Here is a 10903-nt window from a genome sequence, read left to right on the forward strand (position 1 = left end):
AACCTGGACTGGCATCTCATTTCATACATGATATTTTACATGTTTCAATGCCATTCTCCAAAATCTTCCAACCCTCTCCCTCTCCCACAGAGTCCATAAGACTGTTCTATACATCAGTGTCTCTTTTGCTGTCTCTTACACAGGGTTATTGTTACCATCTTTCTAAATTCCATATATATGCGTTAGTATACTGTATTGGTGTTTTTCCTTCTGGCTTACTTCACTCTGTATAATGGCTCCAGTTTCATCCACCTCATTAGAACTGATTCAAATGTATTCTTTTTAATGGCTGAGTAATACTCCATTGTGTAGATGTACCACAGCTTTCTTATCCATTCATCTGCTGATGGACATTTAGGTTGCTTCCATGTCCTGGCTATTATAAACAGTGCTGCGATGATTTTATTTTTAAAGTTGATAAACCTGAAGTTTATATATTTGTTTATTTATTTTAGTGATGGCGCAAGGCTTGAGGGATCTCAGTTCCCTGACCAGAAATGAACCTGTGCTTCTTCCAGCGGACACAGAGAGTCCCAACCAATGGACTTCCAGGGAATTCCCTGAAGTATATTTAAATAAGAGATTTTCTAGTTCTGGCTATGTTAAACTGTGGCCACTTGTTCTCTCATAACAATGAATCTTTTACCTCCTGCTAAATAAGGTGGGAAAAATGTGTTGTCCTGTATCTTATCTTGTTTGATATGCTTTTAAATTACACTTTTACTGGTGACCTTGCACTTAAGTGAATGTTTTATTCCCTTTTTCTTTTTCATCTGTCACAAGGAAAATGAAACTTTTAAAATGAATTATATAATTGTTGCATTTATATTAAGGATTGCATCAAAGAAGAGGAATTAGCACAATTGGATGCCCTATCTAGTATGTGAGATTGATTGGTGTCAGGTTTCCCAATGTTAAGAACTTGATGATTAAGAAGAATTCAACAAAGATTTGTTGACTGAATAAATAAAATTAGTTTTCCTCTGGATGGACTCAATGTCTTGGAAAAGATGAATTGCCAGACAGGCAGAGACCAGATCACTTGAGATTTTGTTGTCTGTGTCCTCACCTCTCTATCCTCTGTGCTAAAATGTGGTCAAATGGATCTTCCTTTTTGTATTCACAGCCTTTTCACAAGCTGTAATAGTTGTATTTGTTGTTTTGCTTGTTTTGTGTCTGTCCTCCCTAATGGGATGTGGTTTCCAGAAGAGCCAAGAGCCATGTATACTCTGTTCAAATTTTTAGCCCAGTGAACATGAAGAGGAAGCAGTTAGTTAAAAATGTGTTGATGGAATGAATTAGCTTCTGCATGAGTTCATTTTGAGGAAAGTGATTCAACACTGGAAAAATGTGTTTCTTGTCTGGTACACATATCTGGTCTGTGCACCAAACTTGCTATAAACTCACATTGGCCTTCAACTTTGCAGGGTGTTTTCTATGGCAGTTGCCCTCCACAAAACCAGAATATCTGTTTACTAGACTAATTATTTAACTAAGTATTACTTTGCATTCAAGTCTGGATTCTTATTATACTCTCCTGGCTGCTTAAGAATTCCTGAATGGAAGGACCCTACATTTTTCATCCTTTTTGGAATTTTGGCAGGAGACTATATGTTAAAGTGACCTAGTCTTATTCTCATTGAGAGAAAGAAAATTATCTCCTACAGTTGCCAAGGATAATGTAATAGAGAGACACAATCTCGATTAACTGGGATTTCTCTAAAGATGGGAAATTGCTTCTGCTAACTGTGATGGCTGTTAGTTAAGTAGAGTACCCAGCAGGAAAAGCAAGACTGATAATATGGTTCAAAGTGAAGGTCTTATATTTCCAAATAACAGTGCTTCATAATCTTATACAGGTCATATTAGGTGGCTCTTCAGATATTTGAGCTACAGAAACATGCAAGAGGGCTGACACTGCTCTTTACCCTGTCCTTGACTAGCTGTAACTCAGCGGAGTCTCTCAGGCTCTGCACTTCTCCACTTTCTCTCAGCCTCTGCACCTTTCCACTTTCAGCATCACTGCCAGAGTTGAACTAACTGGGCTTTTGTTACCCTTTGGTCTGGGCTTCCCTGGTGGCTCAGACAGTGAAGACTCTGCCTGCAATATAGGAGACGTGGGTTCAATCCCTGGGTCATGAAGATCCCCTGGAGAAAGAAATGGCAACCCATTCCAGTATTCTTGCCTGGAGAATCCTACGGACAGAGGAGCCTGGCGGGCTATGGACCATGGGGTGGCAAAGAATCAGACATGACTGAGTTACTAACACACACACCCCATTTGGTCTGCACTTCCCTGGTGGCTCAGATGGTAAAGAATCTGCTTGCAATGCAGGAGAGTAGGATTTGATCCCTGGGCTGGGAAGATTTCCTGGAGAAAGGAATGGCTACCCACTCTGGTATTCTTGCCTGAAGAATTCCATGGACAGAGGAACTTGGTGAGGTACAGTCCATGGGGTCACAAAGAGTAACACTCTTCTTCCCTTCTAACCTTGTCCTACCTAATATTGTTTATCTTTTGGACTTCCTGCCTCTGGTGTTTCCCTGTGTTAACCATCTCCCACTTTAGGTGCTTTTAGAAGGATAACATCGTCTCCAGTAGCTTAAAAAAGTAAACAAAAATTCCTGAATCTGGCAAATAGACCTCTTCCCAGTCTGGTGATCTTTATCTTTCTCCAGTGCATTGCCCTCTGTCATATCCTTGTCTTCTCCTCTGTATACATTATGCCATTATACCTTTTTTACCCATTAACAAATGGTCATTTTCTTAAACTGTGCCTTTTAGATTCAGTCCCCCTCTCTACTTGGCAGACTGCCTTTGAGTGTCGTCTTAAGTGCCATTATCTACTGTGAGGCTTCTTTGACTCACACAGAGGTGGATGATTTGAAGCACTAAATGTACACCTCTGTCAGAGTAAGCATCATTTATACTGTAACTAATCTGTTTATATCCCAGTCTTTACCATTAGTCTCTGGAGGAGGACATGGCAACCCACTCCAGTATTCTCACCTGGAGAATCCCATGGACAGTGAAGCCTGGCAGGCTATGGTCCATAAGGTCACAAAGAGTCAGGCACGACTGAAGCGACTTAGCACATACACATGCATGAACCACTGGTCTGAGAACTCATTAGTACATTTTCACTTATAACTACTTTGTAAATGGATATATTTGCTGATCTTCATCAAACCCTTGTTGAATGAACAAATTGTCTTTCGAGGCCGGTCCTTCAATAACAACAAAAGAGAAAATATAATTTCCTAGCTTTGTTGGGATACTTCATCTAGAAACAATAATCTAGAGTGTTCAATCCAAATTAAATAGTAAATTATTGAAGCAAAAATATGCATCAAGCTTAGGGAGAGTACAGTCCTAGAAGCAGAAAAAGCTTGTAACAATTATGTACTGGTTTTGGAGTTCTATAACATTAGGTAGAAATATAGATAGAATAACACTTTTAAGACTTTAGTGAATATCCTTGTAAAGAAGTACTAATTTACCAGGGCTTTAATTTCCACAGAATTTTCCACTTTAATTTGACTTCCACAGAAGTCACTGCTACTAATAGTTTCTTCAGCAACTGCAGTCTGAGAAAATCTAAGTGCATAGATTTAGAGTGAATGTGGATGAATTGGTTGCCCAAGGGAGATTATATAGATGAGTAAAATGCAGAGAGCTTAATCAGAAATCTGAGTACTAACAATATTTTTGAAATAGTCAGAAGAAAGGCATTTGCTAAATAAGTATATCTCATATCTTCTAGAATGGATTGATGGATTGAATGCTCCCATCTAGCTATTCATTTACTTTTTTAAAAAGCATTTATCTCTTACTGTTTATCTCATTGTGCTTGGAATGTTCTTATGAAGCATAATTGTGCATGACATGCTAGCATCACATTTAAATTAAGGTACTACCATGATCATTATTTGAAACATGCCTTGACCTAAATGCTTCCCTAGCAGCTCAGATGGTAAAAATCTGCCTGCAATGCAGGAAACTCAGGTTCCATCCCTGGGTTGGGAAGACACCCTGGAGAAGGGAATGGCTACACACTTCAATATTCTTGCCTGGAGAATTCCATGGACAGAAGAGCCTGGTGGGCTACAGTCCATAGGGTTGCAAAGAGTGGAACACGACTGAGCGATTAACACTTTCACTGAAAACTAGTACGTGCTGACTACTTTGTCTCACTCGAGCCATGCTATTGATGTAAGCCATTTCTTGACCAAGTTTAAAGCAGAGCAACTAAGTGACTTAGAATTCCCAGGTTCCAGTTCCCATATATAGAATTATTGGCATTATTATGCCCTTGGAATGCTTCTGGAAAGCCCATAGATCCTCAAATTCGAATACTAAGCTCTATTACTCCAGCGTATTAAGTTGTGCTTTAAGACATGTATTTCCTGGAATAAATATTCACATTAACACATGATTTGTTATTCCAGAGCATTTAAAGTATAAGATAAGTATTAATTAATTCTAAATTGAGGATTAGAAAAATCTTAAAATATTTCTTTACATGTAGTGATTACATTCAATTAATGAAATTCTAGAATGTGAGCTCTAAGAGGGTATTGATTTAGTTGTGCATGTTTATTTGGATATGTCAAAATCCAAAATTAAATTTAATTATGTTATAATAATAGTTCAGTTCAGTTTGGTCCCTCAGTCGTGTCTGACACTTTGTGACCCCATGAACCACAGCACGCTAGGCCTCCCTGTCCATCACTAACTCCTGGAGTCCACCCAAACGCATATCCATTGAGTCGGTGATGCCATCCAACCATCTCATCCTCTGTTATCCCCGTCTCCTCCAGCCCTCAATCTTTCCCAGCATCAGGGTCTTTTCAAATGATTCAGCTCTTCTCATCAGATGGCCAAAGTATTGGAGTTTCACCTTCAACATCAGTCACTCCAATGAACACCCAGGACCAATCTCATTAAGGATGGACTGGTTGGATCTCCTTGCAGTCCAAGGGACTCTTAAGAGTCTTCTCCAACACCACAGTTCAAAAGCATAAATTCTTTGGTGCTTAGCTTTCTTTATAGTCCAACTCTCACATCCATACATGACCACTGGAAAAACCATAGCCTTGACTAGATGGACCTTTGTTGGCAAAGTAATGTCTCTGCTTTTTAATATGCTGTGTAGGTTGGTCATAACTTTCCTTCCAAGGAGCAAGAGTCTTTTAATTTCATGGTTGCAATCACCATCTGCAGTGACTTTGGAGCCCAGAAAAATAAAGTCAGCCACTGTGTCCACTGTTTCCCCATCTATTTGCCATGAAGTGATGGGACCAGATGCCATGATAGTTTTCTGAATGTTGAGCTTTAAGCCAACTTTTTCACTGTCTTTTTTTTAATATAAATTTATTTATGTTATTTACTTTCTTTTTTTCTTTATTTTTTTTACTTTACAATATTGTATTGGTTTTGCCATACATCAACATGCATCTGCCACAGGTGTACACTTGTTCCCCATCCTGAACCCCCCTCCCACCTCCTTCCCTATACCATCCCTCTGGGTCATCCAAGTGCACCAGCCCCAAGCTTCCTGTATCCTGCATCGAACCTGGACTGGCGATTCATTTCTTACATGATATTATACATGTTTTAATGCCATTCTCCCAAATCATCCCACCCTCCCTCTCCCACAGAGTCCAAAAGACTGTTCTATACATCTGTGTCTCTTTTGCTGTCTTGCATACAGGGTTGTCTTTACCATCTTTCTAAATTCCATATATATGCATTAGTATACTGTATTGGTGTTTTTCTTTCTGGCTTACTTCACTCTGTATAATAGGCTCCAGTTTCATCCACCTCATTAGAACTGATTCAAATGTATTATTTTTAATGGCTGAGTAATACTCCATTGTGTATATGTACCACTGCTTTCTTATCCATTCATCTGCTGATGGACATCTAGGTTGCTTCCATGTCCTGGCTATTATAAACAGTGCTGCGATGAACATTGGGGTACACGTGTCTCTTTCAGTTCTGGTTTCCTCAGTGTGTATGCCCAGCAGTGGGATTGCTGGGTTGTATAGCAGTTCTATTTCCAGTTTTTTAAGGAATCTCCACACTGTTCTCCATAGTGGCTGTACTAGTTTGCATTCCCACCAACAGTGTAAGAGGGTTCCATTTTCTCCACCCCCTCTCCAGCATTTATTGCTTGTAGACTTTTGGATAGCAGCCATTCTGACTGGTGTGAAATGGTACCTCACTGTGGTTTTGATTTGCATTTCTCTGATAAATTTTAATTGGAGGTTAATTACTTTACAATATTGTATTGGTTTTGCCATACATCGACATGAATCCGCCACTCTTCTTTCATCAAGAGGCTCTTTAGTTCTTCTTCACTTTCTGCCATAAGGGTGGTGTCATCTGCATATCTGAGGTTATTGATATTTCTCTCTGCAATCTTGATTCCAGCTTGTGTTTCTTCCAGTCCAGCGTTTCTCATGATGTGCTCTGCATATCAGTTAAATAAGCAGGGTGACAATATACAGCCTTGATGTATTCCCTTTCCTATTTGGAACCAGTCTGTTAATCCATGTCCAGTTCTAACTGTTGCTTCCTTACCTGCATACAGGTTTCTCAAAAGGCAGGTCAGGTGGTCTGGTATTCCTGTCTCTTGCAGAATTTTCTACAGTTTATTGTGATCCACAGAGTTAAAGGCTTTGGCATAGTCAGTAAAGCAGAAGTAGATGCTTTTCTGGAAATCTCTTGCTTTTTCGATGATCTAGAGGATGTTGGTAATTTGATCTCTGGTTCCTCTGCCTTTTCTAAAACCAACTTGAACATCTGTAAGTTCACAGTTCATGTATTGCTGAAGTCTGGCTTGGAGAATTTTAAGCATTACTTTACTAGCGTGTGATATAAGTGCAACTGTGTGATAGTTAATGGGACATATTCTCATATTTGAAAATGTTTCAGGATCCTAGAAGATTTCAAATTCCAAATAAGTAATAGCTTTGGATATTTATTTGAAATAGTTTCCATGTCATCAGGAAAATAAATCCATAATGAAGAGTTTGATACAAATCTATACCAAATATAAATAATATTATCTGTATATAGTATGACATGAAAGGAAGCAATATAACACAGATTATTACAACACTATAGAGAGAAAGGAATGTTACAACAAAAGCCAATATATTTGTGTCATATAAATAGAAAATACAACCTTGGGGTAACTGTGCTAAAAGCAAGTATTGTCACAGTGAATGAACTATACTATTTAGTTCTGTAGCATTGTTACTTTTGAGATATCTTGTTACTTTACATGATACATGGTAGAATCTGCGTAGTAGCAGAAGCACCATAATAGGATGCGACAGAAAATACATGGATAAAATTTATCTACTTATGTATCTCAGATGCTTGCTTTCAGTTTGAATCAGAACTTTGAGTTATGAATAGTGCTGACAGATGTAGGCAAAGACAGGACTGCTTGCTTATAGGCTTCTGTAACTTTGGAAAAATGTTTCTTAATAAACAATTTTGCACAATTTTTTTTATCTCTTTAAAATTAATGTAATTTAAAGTACTTGCTTTCACATATGTATTCCCTAGTAAATTAAATTTCCCTTTATACAAGATGCAGTTTCTGAATATATGTGGTGGTATGGTTGGATGGTTGGGTTGTTGACATATAGTGGTTCTTTGCAGCCTCATGTTTCTGTAGTGTTAAATGTATGACTTATTAACTCACAAAATCGAACATGGGGGCATCTTAGGATGGTTGTGGTGCTGTGTCTTTTAAGAATGTCTGAATGTAATTTTAGTGAAATATGCATTTAATCTGTGGTCTTTTTTTTTTTTTTAAAGAAAGATATATTTAAGGGGATTAAAACACAAGGATTTTGCATTTTATACTAAAATTATTTTATGAAAGAGGAAGAACTTTTTGTGTAGGATTTTTATTTTAATATAGCAGTTTTAATAACTGAAGTGATAAAGATAATTTTTTGCATTGCTATAAATACCAAAGCTCTTTTTTATTTAGCAGTGTCAGCAAAACATGAAGTAAATCAGTGGTAATGAAATGGAAGTGTTGATGATCCTATCTTAAAATAGGAACAGTGTAGTGATGTAGTAAGTAGTAGCAGTTCCTTTAGTGTAGCCTAGGCATACAGTTCTGCTTGGTCACATCCCTACTAATCATAGACTAGGGCTGGTAAGAACAAGATGAATGTGGGAGAACATATATTTAACTACAGTAAAAGAAAACTCACTACTTCATGAGTTGTCAATTTCTCTTGAGATGTGGAAAAGTCTAAAAATAGAACATAGTATTGAAATATTTCAGATGTGCCTGATTTAGAGATTGCAAAATTAATTTGGAACCGTAGCTAAAGAAATAAATTCAAATGTTTGGAAGTCATCAGTTCAGTTCAGTTCAGTTGCTCAGTCGTGTCCAATTCTTTGCGACCCCATGAATCGCAGCATGCTAGGCCTCCCTGTCCATCACCAGCTCCCTGTGTTCACTCAAACTCATGTCCATCGAGTCGGTGATGCCATCCAACCATCCCATCCTCTGTCGTCCCCTTCTCCTTCTGCCCTCAATCCCTCCCAGCATCAGGGTCTTTTCCAATGAGTCAACTCTTTGCATGAGGTGGCCAAAGTATTGGAGTTTCAGCTTCAGCATCAGTCCTTCCAATGAACATCTAGGACTGATCTCCTTTAGGCTGGACTGGTTGGACCTCCTTGAAGTCCAAGGGCCTCTCAAGAGTCTTCTCCAACACCACAATTCAAAAGAATCAATTCTCTGGTGCTCAGCTTTCTTCACAGTCCAACTCTCACATCCATATGTGACCACTGGAAAAACCATAGTTTGACTAGATGGACCTTTGTTGGCAAAGTAATATCTCTGCCTTTTAATATGCTATCCAGGTTGGTCACAACTTTCCTTCCAAGGAGTAAGCATCTTTTAATTTCATGGCTGCAGTGATTTTAGAGCCCAGAAAAATAAAGTCTGGTACTGTTTCCACTGTTTCCCAATCTATTTGCCATGAAGTGATGGGACTAGATGCCATGATCTTCGTTTTCTGAATGTTGAGCTTTAAGCTAACTTTTTCACTCTCCTCTTTCACTTTCATCAAGAGACTTTTTAGTTCTTCTTCATTTTCTGCCATAAAGGTGGTGTCATCTGGTCTATCTAAATCCTGTTGTACTAATACAAGTTAAATCAAATGTTTGTGTATGCATGTGTGTGTGTTTTGTGGAGATAAAAGATCTAACAATAGAAATAAAAGATGACATCTTTCCTATTGAGAGAAGGAATAAATGATACATCTCACTTCACCTCTCTTCCCTAACCTATAGCTGTTAAAATTTAGTGAGGAATCTCAGTATTACATGTTTCATCTATTATGAGACAGGTATGCATTGATGTCCTTAAATTCTACATCAACTAAGCTTTTCTAGCTGTGCTTTCATAAAACCTGATGGATAATATTACCTGCTAATTTATCACTTCAGTAGGAAAATTTAAAAATAATTTCTCCTAGGTATCGTGACAGATTATCACTTTATTTATATAGATAAGAAGGCCAGGTTTGTAACAGTTTACTGAATTGTAAAAGTAAATAAATTATAGTGATTTATTGAGGATATTTCCTCACACATTCATTAATTCTGAATTTTGTTGTTGTTATTCTGCTTTAGGTTATTGGTCTCTGAGGTAGTTAGATAACAGTCACTTTAGATTAAAGCTAATCAGATTGACCTCGATTTCCTGGTGACCACAAGTAGTAAGAGAAACCCAGACCCAGTATATTGTCACCCTGCTTATTTAACTTATATGCATAGTGTATCATGTGAAATGCCAGCCTGAATGAAGCACAAGCTGGAATCAAAGTTGCCAGGAGATATATCAATAACCTCAGATATGCAGATGATACCACCCTTATGGCAGAAAGTGAAGACAAACTAAAGAGTCTTTTGATGAAAGTGAAAGAGGAGGGTGAAAAAGCTGGTTTTAAAGTCAACATTCAAAAAACTAAGATCATAGCCTCCGGTCCCATCACTTCATGGCAAATAGATGGGGAAACAATGGTAGACTTTATTTTCTTGGGCTCCAAAATCACTGCAGATGGTAACTGCAGCCATGAAATTAAAAGACATCTGCTCCTTGGAAGAAAAGCTATGACCAACCTAAATAACATATTAAAAAGTAGAGACATTGTCAACAAAGGTCCATCGAGTTAAAGCTATGTTTTTTTCCAGTAGTCATGTATGGATGTGAGAGTTGGACTGGGAAGAAAGCTGCATGCCGAAGAATTGATGCTTTTGAACTGTGGTGTTGGAGAAGACTCTTGAGAGTCCCTTGGAAGATAGTGTAAATAGAATGGACAAATATACTATAAAAAAGTTAGAGAAAATTTGCCAAACAAAATAAACAAACATGTTTAACTTAGAAAAACCAATGAGTTTAAGCTTAATTCTTCCTAAAGATTTACTTTAAAAAAAGGAAACTAAGAATGGTCTTCTTTCTAAAAATGAATGCATGCATCCTGTAGATGAATTCTAATTTTGCAAAGTTCTGCTATCTCAGTTACTCTGGGTTCAAAGCCATGTTTTGGTTCTCCTTGAAGAATATACTACTTTGGGATTTATCCCAGCTAATAATCACAAGACCCTGTGGCAAAAACTCAACATAGATGCTTAAATGAATGCTGCTCATATGATATCTGCAGAATCTCACTAACCCTGGTTTCAGTTCAGTTTAGTTCAGTCACTCAGTCGTGTCCGACTCTTGGCGACCCCATGAATCGCAGCACACCAGGCCTCCCTGGCCATTACCGACTCCCGGAGTTCACTCAGACTCATGTCCATCGAGTCAGTGATGCCATCCAGCCATCTCATCCTCTGTCGTCCCCTTCTTCTCCTGCC

This window comes from Bison bison, unplaced genomic scaffold (genome assembly GCF_000754665.1).
Source record: "Bison bison bison isolate TAMUID 2011002044 unplaced genomic scaffold, Bison_UMD1.0 scf7180017864149, whole genome shotgun sequence".
NCBI lineage: Eukaryota > Metazoa > Chordata > Mammalia > Artiodactyla > Bovidae > Bison > Bison bison.